At 37.0% G+C, this 21,725-nt stretch overlaps 1 protein-coding gene across 49 annotated transcripts in view; it reads left to right on the top strand.

Moving 5' to 3' along the window:
* The window catches only part of TOP6BL (TOP6B like initiator of meiotic double strand breaks), a 104,123-nt gene that overhangs the window by 34,210 nt on the left and 48,188 nt on the right, over positions 1-21,725 (top strand). The gene's annotated exons all lie outside the window — the stretch shown is intronic.

Here is a 21,725-nt window from a genome sequence, read left to right as displayed (position 1 = left end):
TTTAGCTCTTTGCTAAAATATAGTTTGGCCAGTTATTTTTAAAAATGTTCATATATTTTCCCAAATAAGAAAATTTACAGCTTTTTTTTTTTCCCTTCAAAAGACTAGATGGGAATACCAGCCCTTGAAAGAAGGGAAGATGACTTTGCTGTTGATGTATGCTTATATGGTTATGATAGTTCAGCTTTTGCCTCTTTCCTGTTTTACCATTTGGGCGTCAGGGAGAAGACTTCAGTTTTGTCTCTTTTGTTAATTTGTTGGGAATGGAGGTGAGGAGTTGTGCTTTTCATACATTAGAGAGGCTGATGTGTCCAGGCTTGCTCAATGTTGAGTGAGAAACTCACAGTGGTGAACTCTTGAATGTCTGGCTCAAAATATATTTTTAAAATCCAAGATTCTCATATTCAAAAATTTAAAGTCTATTATAATTTTATATCTTACAAGGTCAACAGCTGAAAATCTCACTACTTACCTAACACTTTTTCTCCCACATATGTGTTCTGTAGACATGACCTCATTCTCGAGAGACAGGTCAGACATAACTTGTCACCACTTCTATTTCAGAGATGAGGAAACTGCGACTTACCTCAGTCTCTGATATTAAGTTTAGAAGTCAGGGAAGGGTTTGTGGACTTAGGTCATTGTTTATCCTATGAGTCCACACTTAATCTGCAAGTGTTTGATACATTCTAAGTAGTCTCTTGATGCTAAATTTGCATAACACATGGCAAGATTTTATAAAGAGAAGATTGATTGAAGATCAAAAGAAGTTAGAATAAATGAATTTCTCTTGTTTCTTTAATATTTAAATATGCCCTTTTTTGGCTTGAGGAAGTTCTCTTTTAGTCCTAGCTTGTTGAGTTTTTATTAGGAATGGATGTGGGCCTTTATCAAATACTTTTATGCATTTATTGAGAAGATCATATGATTTTTCTTCTAGAGTGTTAATATGGTGAATTACATTGATATTCAAATGTTAAACCAACTTTGCGTTTCTGGGATACATCCAAGTTGGCCATGATGCATTATGTATCCTTTTTATGTATTGTTGGATTTGATTTGCTGACATTTTTAAAATAATTTTTCCATCTGTGTTCATAAGAGATACTTGTAATCTTCTTGTAATGACTTTGTCTTATTTAGGTATCAGAGTAATACTGACTTCATGGAGTCAGTTGAGATTTATTCTCTGGTCTTCAATTGTCTAGAAGAATTTGTGTGGAAGGTATTATTTCTTCCTTAAATATTTGGTGCAGTTCATCAAATGAAGCTATCTGAGCTTGATTTTCCCTTTGTGGGAAATATTTTAACTACAAATTCAATTTCTTAGATAATTCCAGGTCTATGGAGGTTATTTATTTATTTATTTTGAGTCAGTGTGGGTAGTGTGTACCTTTCGAGGAGTTTGTTCATGTCATCCTAAGTTGTTATATTTGTTGGCATAAAATTGTTCATGATATACCCTTATTATCCTTCTATCCTTCTAACGCTTGTAGAATATCACTTCTCTTATTCCTGGTGTTGGTATTTTATGTTTGTTCTCTCTCTTCCTCGCTTTCTCTTTCCTTAGCCAGTCTGGCTAGAACCATATTCTTTCCGTTGTGCTCTACTTCACTGATTTTCGCTCTGATCTTTTATTCTTTCCTTTCTTTTGCTTGTTTTGGATTTCTTTTGCTTTTCTGTTGCTAGTTTTTTAAAGTGGAAGCTGAAATCATTGATTTGAGACAATTGTTTTTTACACTGAAGTCATGATATTCTTTTAAATAGTTCCAAAGTTTAAAAATTGTAGTTTATTATTATTATGATGGTTAATCTGGAGTTTATTTATGATGCAAGTTAGGAATCTAATTTAAATCTTTTCCTTTCCCCAACAGTTTGTGTTATTTTTCTGTCATAAACCACGGCTCTGTATATGCTTGGATTTGTTTCTGGGTGCTCTAGTGTTTATGTCTGTCCCCTAGGCCAGTATCATAGAATCCTTATTTCCTAAAGCTTTAGAATTAATCTTGTTCTATGGTAGAGCAAATGCCCCCTCCTTGTTCTTTTTTTACTTCTATTCTTTTTTTAAGTTTTTAATTGGAGGATAATTGCTTTACAGTGTTGTGTTGGTTTCTGCTATACACTACGTGAATCAGCCATGAGTATACATGTCTCCTCTGTCTTGAACCTCCCTCCCACGCCCTCCCCATCTTGTCCCTCTAGGTTGTCACAGAGCACTGTTCTTGTTCTTTTCCAGAATTGTTTTTGTTTTTTAAAACCATTATCTTGCCTGTGAACTTTAAAATTAATTAAGTTTTATGAAAAATCTTTTTGTGATCTTGATTGTTATTATTCTGAATTTCAAGGCTTCCCAGGTGGTGCTAGTGGTAAAGAACCCCCTGCCAATGCAGGAGAATAAGAGATGCGGGTTCAAGGACTGGGTCGGGAAGATCCCATGGAGGAGGGCATGGCAGCCCATTCCAGTTTTCTTTCCTGGAGAATCCCATGGACAGGCCTGGTAGGCTACAGTCCATAGGGTCGCAGAGTCAGACATGACTGAAGTGACTTAGCACACACACACATACTCTGAATTTTTAGGTTAATTTGGTAGCAGTTAGCATTTTTGTAGTACTAAGTGTTTCTGAGTTGGTATACCTTATCACTTATTTATATCTTCTTTTTTAAAAAATATGTTATTTAACTTTGTCACAATTGGGAGTTGGGCGCTCTCATCTCCAGAATATAGGTTCTAAAGGAGAATAAGGGACTTTCCCAAGAGCACCTAGCTAATAAAGCCAAAGCCTACCTGATTCCAGAGGCCATTTTGCTAGATGTTATTATTTGCTTAAAATATTTTTCTGCTCTCCCTATGAGAGAATTATACTTCTTGCCCCATTGATATAAAGCTGGGCTGTGTAACTTGCTTGGGCCAGTGAAATGTGAGTGGAAGTAATGCGTACCACCTCCTGGGAGGAGCTTTAAGAGCCAGTGTCATAGCTCCTTTTCTTCCGCTATGAGGCTAGGATGTCTACAATAGAAGGTGCTTCTTTAGCCTGGATCTTGCTGTAGGGTGGCTCCTTTCTGTTTTGCCTGGTGTGCTGCAACCTCTTAATTGGTTTCTAGAGCTCTCAAAAAGGCAATTTGATACTATTGTTAAGTTTGGTATCTCCAGGCGGGAGTGAGAGCCATGCTCTTCTGCCATCTTGCGGACGTCACTCCTATTTAGTATGTTAACTTCCCTGGTGGCTCAGACAGTAAAGAATCTGCTTGCAGTTCAGGAGACATAGGTTTGATCCCTGGGTGGGGAAGATCCCCTAGAGAAGGTAATGGCTACCCATTTCAGTATTCTTGCCTGGAGAATTCCACGGACAGAGGAGCCTGGCGGGCTGCTGTCCATGGGGTCACGGAGAGTTGGACATGACTGAGCGACTAACACTTTCACTCTTATGTTAATGCTTTGTAATTCTTTTCATAAGTCCTAGACATCTTTTGTTGTGTTTATTCCTAATGTCTCATAGTTTTTGTTGCTATTGTGAGTGGTATTCATTTTTTCAGTATTTCTGACTTCAGTTGTTACAAATCTTGATAATTTATCTGTAGGTTCTCTTGGATCTTCTATAAGGACAATCAATGCATCTCTAAATTCTTATCGTTTTTTCCTTTTCATTGTAACTTCTTGTATGACATTTCTTTTCCTTGTCTTATTGCATTAGATAGAACAATGTTAGTACTGGGTAGAAGAGCACAGATGATATTAGGCATCTGTGTCTTGCCTTTCTTTAATGACATTACTTAAAATTCTATTATTAAGTATGATTTTATATAGTTTCTTTGTATTTGCTCCTTGTCAGGTTAAGGAATTTGTGTTCTATTCTTAATTTGTCAATAGTGTTTGTTAGAAATGAGCATTGTATTTTCAAAGTGCTTTTTCTACATCTTTTGGGATTATGATATGGTATTTTAAATCTTTAATCTACTAATTATTTTGAATTATGGTGATAGACTTTCTGATAAAAAAGTCTTGTGGGTTGTATAACAATTTTGTCATATAATTATTACATGTCCTGGATTTAGCTTTTGTATTTGTATTCCTGGTGAGATTGGTTTATACTGTCCTTGTCCTGTTTTGGCATCAAGATTATACTAACTTTGTAAAATGAGTTGGATAGGTTTATCCATTTCTGTTCTCAAGCCTTTTGTATCTGTTTTCTGAAAATTTGGTAAAACTACCCTGTAAAAAAAAATTTGAACCTGGTATTTTGGGGGTGGGGAGAGGTGAAGAAGGAATTCTTTTTGATAACCAACTTGTTTTCATGTTAAGTTTTCTATTTCTCCCAGAGTCAATTTTGGAGGTATAGTTGATCCTTGAACAACGTGGAGTTTGGAGTGCCAACCCCCAACACAGTTGAAAATCTCCATACTATTATCTCTGCTTCAAAAACAGATGAATTGATAAATGACTCATCCAAGGACAGGAAGCTGAAACAGTTTAGATAGAATTAGGACTCAAACCCTAGTTCTTTTGATTCCACATATTGCAGTCACTAATCAGATGCAGACTTTTCCCCACACTTAAGTAAAGACCTGTAAAATGAAAATGCAGGTACTATAGTTATTGAAAAAAAATAAGTGTATAAGTGGGCCCACACAGTTCAAATGCATGTCGTTCAAGGATCAATTGTATATATATTTCTTTTAAAAAATGCATGCTTGAACACATATATTTTATTCTTTTCATTCATTATTCATTCATTCATCCAGTACATATTTATTGAGCACCTGCTATGTGTTAGGTATTTCATCTTAATTTTCAAATTAATTGATATTAAGTTATTTATAGTATTCCTTTATGATTTAAAAATATTTGTACTCATCTCTTTGGGGTTCTTATCTTGGCTTTTTTTTTGCCTTCTCTTTTTCTTGATAGTGGTAATATAACACTGATAGCAAAAATTTCAAGACCTGTTCAAAGTCACAAATCTAGTAAGTGATTGAGTGGGATATATGAGCCTAGACAGACTGGGTCCAGAGGCTTTGTCTTAGGCACTGTTCCATAGTATTTTGGTCTACTCTCCAGTATACTGTTTTGCTAGAAGTTTGACTACTATATTAGCTTGTCAGATAATCAACTCTTTATTTATGCTCAACAAATGAGTAGATATTAATCTCTCTTTTCCTTTGACAACTTCTCACTTCATTCTCATACAGTTGAAGAAGTCTATAGCTTGGGTTGTATTTGGTGGTTGAGCTGTCGAGGTTATGTAGAGAGGCACGTGTACCTTGGAAGAATGATCGTATTTTCCTCCTTCCATTTTCAGTCTTCATCTTTTTGTTTGGAGTAGTGTGAGGCTCAGGTGCAGATTCCTTTGTTAGGGACTTGAGTGACCACATCCTTGTTGACTGGTTTGCTTGCTGGTGAGCCAACTGGATATGCAGCGACAGCGCCTCATCTCTGCTTTTTGAGGGAGTTAATGAAGATTTGACACTATTTCTGAAAGTTTGCTGATTCTCTGTTAAAATGTCCTACTTTCTATTTCCTTCTCTAAAGCATGTCCGGAATTGTTTCCCAATGTGGAAATAATTAGCCAATTTAACTAATGACAACAAGCCACAGAGCCAACCAAAGAACTTTTCATCTTTTGGCTTAATTCACCTCATTTCTTTAAAATGTTTGGTATTACTTCTTTGTTCCCTGGTTAAAGGCAAGAAAGCCAAATAGTTACTGGTTTGCTGAATCTCTTGGGGAATAACAATGATAAACAACCAAATCTTAACTTTTGCCATCATCAGAAAAATTAGTTTTAAATGGAACTTTTTGTTACAGAGCAATGTAGCCCATTATAGAAAATTATGGGAAAATAGGGAAAAGGTAAAAACTTCTCATAAACTTCTACTGCATGAATTTTTAATATAGCTGTCATCACAGTACATACACAATTTTGTCTACTGCTTTTTTCCACTTACCATGTAAGCATTTTTCATGTTATGACAGTCTTCTAGTAATTATTTTTAATAGATAAGTTGTCCATAAGAAGATAAATCATAAATTAATTAACCATTTTATACTTTTAAGCTTTTAGACTTGTTCTTTCTTTTTTACCATTACTATGAATATCTGTATATTGTAGTGATTAAGAACTGATACTGTATGTCCTTGAACAAATTATTTGATCTTTGAAAGTACCTACCTCATAAAGCTGTTTTGAGGATTACATGAGATAATACATATAATGCATGTAGCATAGTGATTATTCTGAGTACATAGTTTTCAATAAGTGATAATTAATTTTAATGTCCCTTGGATAAGTATTTTAATGCATACAGCTTTTTGCTTAATTGAAAAATTTAGGATTAATTTCCCAAAGTAGATTTAACTTGATCAAAGTCTATATTTTTATGGCTCTTGAAATGGCTTTTAAAAGGGTTGCATCATGTAATAGCATTTGTAAATGAGATACTGGGCTTCCCCAGTATCTCAGTAGTAAAGAATCTGCCTGTAATGCAGGAGACGTGGATTTGATCCTGGGGTCAGGAAGATTTCCTAGAGAGGGAATTGGCAACCCACTCCAGTATTCTTGCCTGTGAAATACCATGGACAGAGGAGCTTGGTGGGCTACAGTTCATAGGGTCATAAAAGAGTCCGACATGACTTAGCAACTAAACAACAGCAATATGAGATATTAACTTCCTGTACTTTGCTAGCATTAGGAATTTCAGTGACTTAAAACTATTTTAGCCAGTTTACTAGTTAATGAACAAGTATATAGTTTTTGTAAGATATTTGGCTGTGCCACATCTTAGTTGAGGCATGTAGGATCTTTTAGTTGGGGCATGTGGGATGTAGTTCCCTGACCAGGGATCGAACACAGGCCCCCTGCATTGGAAGTGCAGAGTCTTAGCTACTGGACCATTAGAGAAATCCCTATAGTTTTAATTTATATATTTTTTGAAACTTTTTATGTGTTTACTATCTATTCTTTCTTTTCCCATATTTTTAGGGAAAAACTTCTAGTTTAAAATAAATTCAGTCATTATGTGTGTGCTATGGTTTGAATGTTTGTGTCCCCCTTAAGTTCATTTGTTGAAATCTTAATGGCCAATGTGATGGTATTAGGAGATGGGACCTACGGGAGTAGCTTAAGTCATGAGAGTGGAGCCCTCACGAATGGGATTAGTGCACTTAGAAAAAAGACTTGATAGATTTCCCAAGGTTCTTCTGCCATATAAGAATACAATGAGAAGTCTGCAATACAAAAAAGAGAGCCCAGAACCTGGCCATTCTGGCACTGTGATCTTGGACTTCCAGACTCCAGAACTGTGAGAAATAAATTTCTGTTGTTTATAAGCCATTCAGTCTGTGGTATTTTGTTATAGTAGCCCAAATGGAATAAGATACTGTGTAAGTTGTATTTTTAGGCTTGACACCATACTGTACAAATCATTCAAATTCACTATTGTAATGCCATTTTGCACAGTTGGCTATAGAATGATAGAGCTAATGTAATGATTTTCTAAATCTCATTTTCTTCTAATACTCTACTGATACATGAATATCACTGTCGATATTCCTGAAGAATTGGAATATTATCTAAAAATGTCCTTTAAATCAGCGATCCCCAACCTTTTTGGCACCAGGGACTAGTTTCATGAAAGACAGTTTTTCCATGGACCAGGGGTAAGGAGATGGTTTCAGGATGATTCAAGTGCATTACATTTATTATGTACTTTATTTCTCTTATTGTTATATCAGCACCACCTCAGATCATCAGACATTAGATCCTTGAGGATGGGGACTCCTGCTTTAAACAGCAGCTATTTGTTTGATGGTGTTCTTTTCCAAATGAAAACTGTCTTTACATACATACTGAATGTCTCTCTACATATAATATTCATAGAATTTCGTTCACTCTAAATAGGCATATATATAGTGATTAAAAACAAAAGCTTTAGAGTCAGCCAGCCCTATTCTTAAATCTCAGCTTTTACACACTATTTAAAATAGTTCTGGTCCTAAGGCGAGCTCAGGGAGGACAGAAACCTCCCGTGGAGCAGAAGGGCAAAAGCTCGCTTGATCTTGATTTTCAGTACGAATACAGACCGTGAAAGCGGGGCCTCACGATCCTTCTGACCTTTGGGGTTTTAAGCAGGAGGTGTCAGAAAAGTTAAAAAAAATAAAATAAAAAAAAAATAGTTCTGTTGGTAATAGCATCATAAAACATGAAACACATAGGGATAGATTTAACATAAAAAATAAAAGATCTTTGCTGAGAACTAAAACATTACCAAGAGAAATTAAACAGTATTTGGAGAGATATATCATGTTTATAGATTGGAAAGTTCAATATTGCTAAGATGTCAGGCAAAGGAGAAAGGGAAAGATATACCCAGTTGAATGCAGAGTTCTAAAGAATAGCAAGGCGAGATGCCTTCTGCCGTAAGTGAACAATGCAAAGAAATAGAGGAAAACGATAGAATGGGAAAAACTAGAGACCTCTTCATGAAAATTAAAGATACCAGGGGAACATTTCATGCAAAGATATGCACAATAAAGGACAGAAGCATTAAGGACCTAACAGAAGCAGAAGAGATTAAGAAGAGGTGGCAAGAATACACAGAAGAACTGTACAAAAAAGGTCTTAATGACTTGGTTAACCACGATGGTGTGGTCACTTACCTAGATCCAGACATCCTGGAGTGTGAAGTCAAGTGGGCCTTACTGTGAACAAAGCTAATGAAGGTGGTGGAATTCCAGCTGAGCTATTTCAGATCCAAAAAGATGATGCTCTTAAAACTGCTCTCAATATGCTAGTGAATTTGGAAAACTCAGCAGTGGCCACAGGACTGAAGAAGGTGTTTTCATTTCAGTCGCAAAGAAGAGCAGTGCCAAAGAATGTTCAAACTACCATACTGTTGTGCTCATTTCACATGCTAGCAAGATAATGCTCAAAATCCTTCAAGCTAGGTTTCAACAGTACATAAACTGAGAACTTCCAGATGTACAAACTGAATTTAGAAAAGGCAGAGGAACCAGAAATTAAATTGTCAACATCCATTGGATCATAGAAAAAGCAAGAGAATTCCAGAAAAACATTTGCTTCATTGACTGTGCTAAAGCCTTTGACTGTGTGGACCACAACAAACTGGAAAATTCTTAAAGAGATGGGAGTACCAGACCACCTTACCTGCCTCCTGAGAAACCTGTATGCAGGTCAAGAAGCAACAGTTAGAACCGGATGTGAAACGCTGGACTGGTTCAAAACTGGAAAGAGTATGTCAAGGCTGTATACTGTCACTCTGCTTATTTAACTTATATGCAGAGTACATCATGCAAAATGCCAGTCTGGATGAATCACAAGTGGGAATCAAGATTGCCAAGGGAACTATCAATAACCTCAAATATGCAGATGACACCACCCTTATGGCAAAGCAAAGAGAAATTAAAGAGCTTCTTGATAAAGGTGAAAGAGGAGAATGAAAAAACTGGCTTAAAACTCAACATTCAAAAAATGAAAATCATGGCATCTGGTCCCATCACTTCATGGAAAATGGAAAAAATGGAAACAGTGACTTGGGGAGAAAATGGAAACAGTGACAGATTTTATTTTCTTGGGCTCCAAAATCAGTGCAGACGGTGACTGCAACCATGAAATTAAAAGATGCTTGCTCCTTGAAAGGCAGGCTATGACAAACCTAGACAGGGTATTAAAAAGCAGAGACATCACTTTGCTGACAAGTGTCCGTTCAAAGCTATGGTTTTTCCAGTAGTCATGCACAGATGTAAGAGTTGGACCATAAAGAAGGCTGAGTACTGAAGAATTGATGCTTTTGAACTGTGGTGCTGGAGAAGACTGTTGAGAGTCCCTTGCACAGCAAGGAGATCAAACCAGTTACTCCTAAAGGAAATCAACCTTGAATGTGCATTGGAAGGACTGATGTTGAAGCTGAAGCTCCAATACTTTGGCCACCTGATGTGAAGAGCTAACTCATTGGAAAAGACCCTCATGCAGGGCTTCCCAGGTGGCTCAGTGGGTAAAGAATCTGCCTGCCAATGCAGGACACAGACACGGATTCAATCCCTGGGTCCCAAAGATCCCCTGGAGGAGGAAATGGCAACCTACTCCAGTATTCTTGCCTGGAGAATTCCATGGACAGAGGAGCCATTGGTCTGCAGTCCACGGGGTCACAAAGAGTCAGACACGGCTGAGTGACCAAACAGCAACTGATGCTGGAAAAGACTGAGGGCAGGAGGAGAAGGGGGTGACAGAGTATGAGATGGCTGGCTGGCATCATCGACTCAATGGAAATGAGTTTGAGCAAACTCCGGGAGATCGTGAAGGGCAGGGAAGCCTGGTGTGCTGCAGTCCATGGGGTCAGAAAGAATCGGACACAACTGAGCGACTGAACAACAATAACTGGTGGCTCAGATAGTAAAGAATCCACCTGCAGTGTGGAAGACCCAGGTTCGATCCGTGGATCAGGAAGATCCCCTGGATAAGGGAATGGCTACCTACTCCAGTATTCTTGCCTGGAGAATTCCATGGACACAGGAGCCTGGCAGGCTATATAGTCCATGGGGTCGTGAAGAGTCAGACATGACTGAGTGACTAACACTTAATGTAAATACAATTTTTATATGTCCTGGGAAGGCAAAAAATTTGTGTGACTCACTCATTGAGATTTTTTTTGTATTGGTGTTTTCTGAAATCAAACTTGCAAAATATCCAAGGTATGCCTGTAATTCATTTCTTTTTATATCTGACTAGCATTCCATTATATGTATACACTCAACTTATACATTCTCGTTGGACATTTGGATTTTTCCAGTTTTTGTCTATTTTTAATAAAGCTGCTATGCATAGCTGTTGTAAATCTTGTTTTAGACACATACTTTCATTTCTCTTGGGTAAATACCTAGAAATGAAATTGATGGGTCCTGGCATAGGTATGACCTATGTCATGGGTTTCTCATGACAGTTTCATAAGAAACTCAGTTTTCCAAAGTGGTTGTACCATTTTACACTCCCACCAGCATTATATCGGAGTTCTGATTGTTCTGTATCTTTGGTAACTAACATCTGGTGTTTTTAATTTTAGCTATTCTGGTGGCTTGTGAATTTAGTTTACATTCTCTGGTGACTGATGATGTTAAGCACTTCTTCATGTGCTTAGTGGCCACTCAGATACCTACTTTTGTGAAGTATCTATTCAAGTCTTTGGCCCACTAAGAAAAAAATAGCTTTATTGAAATCCAATTCACGTATCATACAATTTATTCATTTAAAATACACAATTCAGTAGTTTGGGGGTATATTATTAGTTTTTAAGTTGTGGTAAAATACACATCTGACATGAAATTTGCCACTTTAACTATCTTAAAATATACAATTCAGTGTCACTAATTATACTCAGAAGGTTGTACAACCAACACCATTATTTCTAAAACTCTCTATCATTCCAAACGGAAACTCTGCAACCATTCTCTGGTAACCTCCAATCCACTTCCTGTTGCTATGAACTTGCCTAGTCTAGATAGTTCATATTTGTAGAATCATATAATATTTGTCCTTTATATGGCATATTTCACTTAGCATAATGTTTTCAAGGTTGATCCACATTATAACACATATCAGAACTTCATTCCTTTCATAGCTGAATAATATTTACATATATATTATGGGCTTCCTTGGTGGCTCATCAATAAAGAGTCCACCTACAATGCAGGAGATGCAAGTTTGATTCCTGGGTCAGAACTATCCCCTGGAGGAGGGCACGGCATCTCAATCCAGTATTCTTGCTGGGCAAACCCCATGAACAGGAGCCTGGTGGGCTACAGTCAGTCCATGGGGTAGCAAAGAGTCAGACATGACTGAAGCAGCTGAACAGGCATATCACAGTTTGCTTATTTATTCATAAGTTGATGGACACTGGGTTGCTTCCACTGTTGGATTATTGTGAATAATGCTGCAATGAAAATCGGTGTACAAGTATCTATTTTAAATCTCAGCTTTCAACTCCTTTAGGCATATCCATAGAAGTGAAATTGTTGTATGGCAATTCTATGTTTAGCTTTTTTGAGGAACTCTCAAACTTTTTTCCATTATTTTACATTCCCATTAACAATGGTCAAAGGTTCCAGTTTCACCACATACTTCTCAACCTTTGCTATTTTCATTATTATTTCATTGAAGGATAGTTGACATACAGTTATTAGTTTCAGGCATACAACATAGTGATTTGAATTTATATACATTACAAATTGATCACAATAAGTCTACTAACATTCTGTTACCATACAAAGTTATTACAATATTATTAACTATATTTCTTATGCTGTGCATTACATTCCTGTGACTTGACTTATAAGTATGGCTTGTATTTCTTAATCCCCTTCACTTATTGCACCCACTTCCCATCCTCCTCCCATCATCATCATCATCACCATCCTAATAGGTGTGTAGTGTTTGGTCCTCCTTGTCTTTTTTCTAAATCAGGATGTTTTTTATTATTAAGCTTAGAAGCTGTTTTTATATTAAGGATGAAATCCTGTTGCCTGACGTGCTTTGCAAGTATTTTCTTAACAACTATGGCCAAGTTACTCATTTCTTAACAGTCTTTTGATGAGCAAAAGTTTGTTTTTTTTAATTTTGATGAAGTTTATAAAATTTTTTCTTTTATAGTTACTTATTTCTATGCCCTAAGATCTTTGCCTGCTCTTAGGTTAAAGGATACTCTCCTTTGTTTTCTTCAAGAATCTTCCCAGCTTTTATTTTTAGGTCTATCTTCCATCTCTTAATTTTTGTGTGGGATCCATAGGAGATGTCAAGGTTCATTTTCTTCCTTTATAGACATCTGGTCATTCTAGGAACATTTTTTGCAGATTTTCTTTTCCTCATTGGATTGTTTTCTTGCTTTTATTTTTAAAAAACAAATGACCATATAAGTGTGAACCTATTTCTGACTCCTTCTCATTTCCATATATTTTCCTATTTTTAAGAAAATAACCATTATTTTCTAAAGTGGTTTGAGGGGAAAATTGAGGGGAAATACAAAAATTGAGGGGAAATACAAAAATTGAGGGGAAATACAAAAATTGAGGGGAAATACAAAAATTGAGGGGAAATACAAAAATTGAGGGGAAATACAAAAAAAATTGAGGGGAAATACAAAGAATTCTTATAAGCCTATATTTCCATTTTTGGACTTAAGTTTTTAATTCATTTGGATAAGTACCAAGAAGCATGATTATTAGATCATATGGTAAGAATATGTTTATTTTCATATAAAAATGCAAAATTGTTTTCCATAGTGGTTGCAGCAATCAATGAGAGTTCCTATTGCTCCACATCTTTGTCAGCATTTGTTGTCAATGTCATCAATGGGTTTTGGTCATTCTGATAGATGTGCAGTGGTACTTGTTTTAACTTGTGTGTCTCTAATGACATAATAATGTGAAGCATTTTTTCATGTGCTTACTTGCCCTCTGTATATCTTCTTTGGTGAGGTGCCTGTTCAAGTCTTCTATTCATTTTTTAAAAACTGGGGTGTTTTCTTATTGTTGAATTTTAAGAGCTCTTTGTATAGTTTAGATAAGTCCTTTATCAGATACGTCTTTTTCAAATATTTGCACTCTGGCTAGCCTTGAGATTGTCTTCCACAGAGCAGAACTTTTTAATTTTAATGAGGCCCAGTTTATCAATTATTTCTTTGATGTTGTAGCTAGCATGTTATTCTGTTCCATAGATCTATTTCTCTATTTTTTCACCAACAGCACACTGTCCTGATTCCTGTAGATTTATAAGTCTTGACGTCAAGTAGTGTCAGTCTTCTGACTTTGCTCTTCTCCTTTAATATGGAATTGGCTGCTCCACATAAACTTCAGAGTCAGCTTGTTGATATTCACAAAATAACTTGCTTGAATTTTTATTTGGATTGTATTGGATCTAACGATCAAGTTGGGAAGGACTGACATCTTGACAACATTTATTTAATCTTTCTATCCATGACATGGAACATCTCTCCATTCAGTTCTGCTCTCTTTCATCAGAGCTTTATAGTTTTCCTCATACAGCTTTTACACATAGGTTTTGGGTTGTTGTTTTTTTTTCGCCTTATATCTAAGTATTAATATTGTGGTTTTTACAGTGCTAATGTAAATGGTAATGTGTTTCTCATTTAAAATTCCACTTGTTCATTGCTTGCATACAGGAAACCAGTTGACTTCTGTGTATTAACCTTGTACCCTTCAAGCTTGCTATAACTGCTTATTGGTTCATGTAAATTTTTTTAACCAATTTGCTAATATCTACAAAAAGTCTCCTGACATTATGATTGTGTTGACTCCATAGGTCAATTTAGGGAGAATGGTTTTGTTGTTGTTCAGTTGCTCAGTCCTGTCTGATTCTTTGTGACCCCATGGACTGCAGCACACCAGGCTTCCGTGTCCTTCACTGTCTCCTGGAATTTACTCAAACTGATGTCCATTGATTTGGTGATACATCCAACCATCTCATACTCTGTTGCCCCCTTCTCCTCCTACCCTTAATCTTTCCCAACTTTTCCAATGAGTCGGCTCTTCGCATCAGGTGGCCAAAGTATTGGAGCTTCAGCTTCAACATCAGTCCTTCCAATGAATATTTAGGGTTTATTTCCTTTAGGATTGACTGGTTGATCTCCTTGCTGTGCAAGGGACTCTCAAGAGTCTTCTCTAACACCACAGTTCAAAAGCATCAATTCTTTGGCACTCAACCTTCTTTATGGTCCAACTCTCACATCCGTACACAACTACCAGAAGAACCATAGCTTTGACTATACGGACCTTTGTTGGCAAAGTGATGTCTCTGCTTTTTAATACCCTGTCTGGGTTTGTCATAGCTTTTCTTCCAAGGAGCAAGCATCTTTTAATTTCATGGCTGCAGTCACCATCTTCAGTGATTTTGGAGCCCAGAAAAATAAAGTCTGTCACTGTTTCCATCGTTTCCCCATCTATTTGCCGTGAAGTGATGGGACCAGATGTCATGATCTTAGTTTTTTGAGTGTTGAGTTTTAAGTCACCTTTTTCACTCTCCTCTTTCACTTCCATCAAGAGGCTCTTTAGTTCCTCTTCACTTTCTGCCATTAGGGTGGTGTCATATGCATATTGACATTGGTGATAGTTCTCTTGGCAGTCTTGATTTCAGCTTGTGATTCATCCAGCCTGGTATTTCACATGATGTACTCTGCATATAAGTTAAATAAGCAGGGTGACAATATACAGCCTTGACATACTCTTTTCCCAATTTGAACCAGCCTGTTGTTCCATGTCTGCTTCTAACTGTTGCTTCTTGACCCAAATACAGGTTTCTCAGGAGACAGGTAATGTGGTCTGGTATTCTCATCTCTTTAAGAATTTTCCACAGTTTATTGTGATCCACACAGTCAAAGGCTTTAGCATAGTCAATGAAGCAGATGTTTTTCTGGAATTCCCTTGCTTTCTCCATGATCCAGCAGATGTTGGCAATTTAATCTCTGGTTGCTCTGCCTTTTCTAAACCCAGCTTGTACATCTGCAGGTTCTCAGTTCACATATTGCTGAAGCCTAGCTTGAAGGATTTTGAGCATAACCTTGCTGATATGTGAAATGAGCACAACTGTATGGTATTTTGAACATTCTTTGGCATGGCCCTTATTTGGGATTGGAATGAAAACTGACCTTTTCCAGTCCTGTGGCCACTGCTGAGTTTTCCAGATTTGATGGCATATTGAGTGCAGCACTTTAAGAGCATCATCTTTTAGGACTTGGAACAGCCCAGCTGGAATTCCATTACTTCCACTAACTTGGTTTGCAGTAGTGCTTCCTAAGGCCCACTTCACACTCCAGAATGTCTGGCTGAAGGGAACTGAACACCCCATTGTGGTCACCTGCGCATGCATAGCCCAGCCCTTGGTCAAGGGCTCACGGAGAACACAGGGAGCTTCCACATCAACTTTTGGTACCCAATTCTGTGTAGCTCCCTCCTCTCCAGTGCCCTGCCTTGCAGATTTCAGGTACTCTCACAACCCGAAACTCTATTCCCTGTCTCCTCAGCTTCATGAAACCACTGTGCTCTGCCTGGGCTCCAGGTCGGTCCTCCATGAAGAGGAGAATTTCCCCAGGCAGACATCCGGAGGTTCGTCTCATGAGTTTCCCTTTTTTCAAGGGTCACAGTCCTGTGCTATTTATTGTCCAGTGCCTAGTATATTTCCTCCAGTTTTATAGTAGTTTTTGGTGAGAGGACTTATTTGATACTGTTATTTCATCATTGGAAGAAGTCCCAATATATGATTTTGATGTATGTTCACAGTGTCACAAGATTGAAATTTTTCTATCTACTTTTTCTTTAATAATTGAACAGCTGTATCAAGAGGTAGTTTGATGTTAATGATTATGTCATTCTTTCCCCTCTATGTCCACCCCATCTTAGCAAAGTGGTGCAAATGTAAACTCGTTTTTTCAAAGGGCATGCTGGTTTATTTAGTAGTTCTTTCAGCAAAGGCTTATGGAATAGAAACATTTTAAGTTTCTCATTCTTTAATGATAGTTTGGCTCTCTAAAAGTCCAGATTCAAAGTTAATTTCCTTAAGATGTTTGAAAATAGTACTCAGTTATCCTCTGGCATCTGGCATTGTTGATGAGAAGTCTAACTCATGTTTCTTTTGGCTCATTTGATTCTCTTTTGTAGCTTTTAGGGTTTCCTCTTTATCCTTGTTATTCTGGGTTTCATTGTGATATGTTTAGCTGTGTGGTTCAGTCATTATTTATTCTGAAATTTTTTTAATTTTAATTTTTTTAGTGTTTTTGTCTTTTAAAAATCTATTCTTAATGTCTTTTATCTTTTCCTTCTTTTAATTGATACATAATTCACATGTCATAAAATATACCATTTAAAATGTACAATTCAGAGGTTTTAAGTATATTCACAAAGTTGTACAACTATCATTGCTATTCATAACATTATATTTTCATCATCCCCAAAAGAAATCCTGTACCCATTAGCAGTTATTCCTCTTACCCCTACCCCCTGTCCTTTGGCAAATACTAATCTACTTTCTGTCTTTATGGATTTGCCTATTCTAGATATTTCATATAAACAAAATAATATGATATGCGGCCTTTTGTGTCTGGCTTAACAAAGCATAATGTTTTCAGGATTCATTCATGTCAGTATGTAGCATGTAACAGTACTTCATTTCTTCCTATGGCTGAATAATCCATGTTTTGTTCATCTGGTCATCATTTGTTGGACATTTGGGTTGTTTCCACTTTTTCCTATTATGAGTCATGCTTCTATGAACTTTCAACTACTACCTTTTAAATATGCTCTTTTAGAGTATCTGCCATCCATAGGGCTTTCATTTCAAATACTATCTTTAATTTCCAAGATTTCTAATAGAGTTTTTTGCCATTGTTTTCTGTTTAATCAATGGCAGTATATTCTTATTTCATGATGTCTTTTTATATTTGAGGATATAAAATATAGAGCAGCTATTTAAAAAAAATTGTTTATTTATTTTTGGCATGCTGGGTCTTTGTTGCTGCACATGGACTTTCTCTAATTGTGGTGAGCAAGGGCTACTTTTTTTTAAAATTTTAATTGGAGGCTAATTACTTTACAATATTGTGATTTTTTTTGCCAAACATTCACATCAATCAGCCATGGGTGTACATGTGTTCCCCACCCTGAACCCCCCTCCCACCTCCCTCCCCATCCCATCCCTCTGGGTCATCCCAGTGCACCAATCCTGAGCACCCTGTCTCATGCATCGAACCTGGACTGGTGATATATTTCACATGTGATAATATACATGTTTCAGTGCTGTTCTCTCAAATCATCCCATTTGAGGGCTACTTTTAACAAAAAGTCGTGGACTCTAGGGCACGAGGACTCAGTTGTTGTGGCTCATGGGCTTACTTGCTCTGTGGCAAGTGGAATCTTCTTGGACAAGGGATCAAACCTATGTCCCCCGAAATGGTAGACAAATTCCTATCCACTATACAACCAGGCAAGTCCTAGAGCACTTATTTTAAAGTTCCTTTCAGGTTGTTTTATTAATTCTCTTTCTTCTGGTATACACTCTGTTGGTTTATATGTGTCATATTTTTCATGTTACTGGTCTTTGTTGGTTGGTAATTTTTAGTTAAGAGCTGATTGTCCATGATCTCTTTGTCCTGAACACTTCCTACATTGCAGCCTTCCAGTAGGAGATTCTCTGGATTGCCGAGCCCTTATCGGCAGGGCATATATCTTGGACTAAAACTTTTCTTAAGTGGCAAGATAAAAAAGCTCTTGTATCTTAATAGAAAATACTGTTCTGAGTCTCATCTGCACTTACATTCCATGGCTCTAAGTCCCTTATCTTGCATCACTGATGCTACTGCTAGCATCACTTGACTTGTAACCAACCCTCAGGTAGACAGGTACCAAATCTTTGGCTTTTGTTCATGTTTTGTTCTATCTGTGGCCTCTGTGGCTCTTGCTTTTAAACCTGTTGGTGTTGCAATATCGGGCCCCTGTTTTTTATCCAGTCCATGCCCCCCAAACATGAGACATCTCTTGTCCTAATTTACCACTGTGGACTCTCTTTTTCATTTCTGAAGGTCGGGGAAGAATACAAAATAGAGTACAAAATGAAGTACAAATGTAAACCTTGGAATACAAAATGAAGCAGGGCAAAGGCTAACAGAGTTTTGCAAAGAGAATACACTGGTCATACCAAACACCCTCTTCCAACAACACAAGAGACGACGCTACACATGGATATCACCAGATGGTCAGTACCAAAACCAGATTGATTCTATTCTTTGTAGCCAACAATGGAGAGGCTCTATATGGTCAGCAAAAACAAGACCGGGAGCTGACTGTGGCTCAGATCATGAAGTCTTTATTGCAAAATTCAGACATAAATTGAAAAAAGTAGGGAAAACCACTAGGCCATTCAGGTATGACCTAAATCAAATCCCTTATGATTATATAGTGGAAGTGACAAATAGATTCAAGGGATTAGATCTGATAGACAGAGTGCCTGAAGAACTATGTATGGAGGTTTGTAACATTACACAGGAGGCAATGATGCAAAACCATCCCCAAGAAAAAGAAATACAACAAGGCAAAATGGTTGTCTGAGGAGGCCTTACAAATAGCTGAGAAAAGAAGAGAAACTAAAGGCAAAGAGAAAAGGAAAGATACACCCATCTGAATGCAGCATTCCAAACAATAGCAAGGAGAGATAAGAAAGCTTTCCTAAGTGAACAATGCAGAGAAATAGAGGAAAGACAGAGATTTCTTCAAGAAAATTAAAGATACCAAGGGAACATTTCATGCAAAGATGGGCACAATTAAGGACAGAAACGGTATGGACCTAATAGAAACAGAAGAGATCAAGAAGAGGTGGCAAGGATACAAAGAAGAACTATAGAAAAAAGATGTTAATGACCCAGATAACCACAATGATGTGATCACTCACCTAGAGCCAGACATCTTGGAGCATGAAGTCAAATAGGCCTTAGGGAAGCATTACTACAAAGTTAGTGAAGGTGATGGAATTCCAGCTGAGCTATTTCAAATCCTAAAAGATGATGCTCTTAAAGTGCTGCACTCAATATACCAGTGAGTTTGGAAAACTCAGCAGTGGCCACGGGACTGGAAAAGGTCAGTTTTCATTTCACTTCCAAAGAAGGACAATGCCGAAGAATGTTCAAACTACCATACTATTGTGCTCATTTCACATGCTAACAAAGTAATGCTCAAAATTCTCCAAACCAGGCTTTAGTAGTATGTGAACTGAGAACTTCCAGATGTTCAAGCTGGATTTAGAAAAGGCAGAAGAACCAGAGATCAAATTGCCAACATCCGTTGGATCATGGAGAAAGCAAGAGAATTCCAGAAAAACATCTACTTCTGCTCCATTGACTATGCTAAAGCCTTTGACTGTGTGGACCACAACAAACTGAAAATTCTTAAAGAGATGAGAATACCAGACCACCTTACTTGTCTCCTGAGAAACCTGTATTTGGGTCAAGAAGCAACAGTTAGAAGCAGACATGGAACAACGGGCTGGTTCAAATTGGGAAAAGAGTATGTCAAGGCTGTATATTGTCACCCTGCTTATTTAACTTATATGCAGAGTACATCATGTGAAATACCAGGCTGGATGAATCACAAGCTGGAATCAAGATTGCCAGGAGAAATACCAGCAACCTCAGATATGCAGAGGACACCACCCTAATGGCAGAAAGTGAAGAGGAACTAAAGAGCCTCTTGATGAAGATGAAAGAGGAGAGTGAAAGTCTGGCTTAAAACTCGGCATTCAAAAAACTAAGATCATGGCATCCAGTCCCATCACTTCATGGCAAGTAGATGGGGAAACAATGGAAACAGTGACAGATTTTATTTTCTTGGGCTCCAAAATCACTGCGGGCTCCAAAATCACTGCAGATGGTGACTGCAGCCATGCAAATTCAGGACTGATTTCCTTGAGGATTGACTGGTGTGGTTAACCTAGAGGATTGGCTGGTTTGATTAATTAAAATTGATTCCCCCCAAAATAACTACTCATTCTTTAAGGAAATTGTTAAGATTTCTAGAGAATTCCAATTTATTGACAAAACTTTTTCTCATGTATCTACATTTTTCCATTCTGCATTGTATTACTACTTTATAGGATTCAGTAACAATTTTTTCTTATTTCACAGAAAGGTAATTGAATCACAGAAAAAAAAAAAGGGCATTGCCCTAGGTCAGAAAGTCAATCAGTGGTAAAACCAAGGACTGATGCAACTCATCCTGGTTTAGTGCCAACTTCATTAAACTTCAGTGCAGCGTAACCTTGCTGCCGTATTATCTTGGGCTTTGTGACTGAATTGTGCTTGAGAAACAAACTAATGGCAAGAAAAATAGTACCCATTAAGATTGGTAGCTAGAACTTGATCTTGTTAAAGTTCATCCTTTCTGAGATGGTTAAAACTTTATTAGATACATAGTCTGAATGCTTTAGAAAAAAGTTGTGCCATTATTATAGGATATATTTTATTATTAAAATTTAAAAGTTGAATTCTTGTGTAGTATCAACATTGTCAGCCTCGTTTATAAGGTAGAACTTGTAGAGACTGATATATCTTTATTCATATTTAGTTTTCCATTTAACACTATTGTAGAGGGGAACTAAGGGATGGCATTTTATAAAATGAGAAATTTGGGTTTTTTCCCTTTATAATATTACTGCCAGAGTACAAAAAGTAGGAAAGATGGTGCATACTTTGAGGTTCTGTTTGTTTATGATGATCCAGGACACACTGATGCTTTGTGTAAAGAGTTCTAAATTGATGTATATAAATATACCAAGTAGTTAACTGACAATTAAATTAGCAAGAGTTTGCTTTTCTTTATTAAAGACTACCTCTTAAAGGACAGACCAAACAGTATTAGGTAAATGCCTGAGAAGTTCATTCTTGAATTTTTCTGCTTTAAGTTCCAAGTTAGCTCACTTACTGGATTTGTATTATTAAACAATGAGTTGATTTATTAAAAAGCATAAGAATATCAGTTAGAACTAGCAGCTCAGAAGATTTCTGGCATTGGATATGACCTAGTTAAAATGAACTGAAAATACAAATTAATTTAGTGTATTTTCAATTTGTGTAAAATTGAAAACATGAGATTAAATGTCTTAACCCCATAAAGTAATTCTAAATGTTCAATCAGTTTGCTGATTCATAGCCATTTCCAGTTGTAT

This window comes from Giraffa tippelskirchi, chromosome 10 (genome assembly GCF_054371585.1).
Source record: "Giraffa tippelskirchi isolate mGirTip1 chromosome 10, T2T-mGirTip1v1.2.pri, whole genome shotgun sequence".
In the NCBI taxonomy this organism is placed as follows: Eukaryota; Metazoa; Chordata; class Mammalia; order Artiodactyla; family Giraffidae; genus Giraffa; species Giraffa tippelskirchi.
Note: the sequence above shows the minus strand (reverse complement) of the source record. Positions and strands in the feature narration are given on the sequence as shown.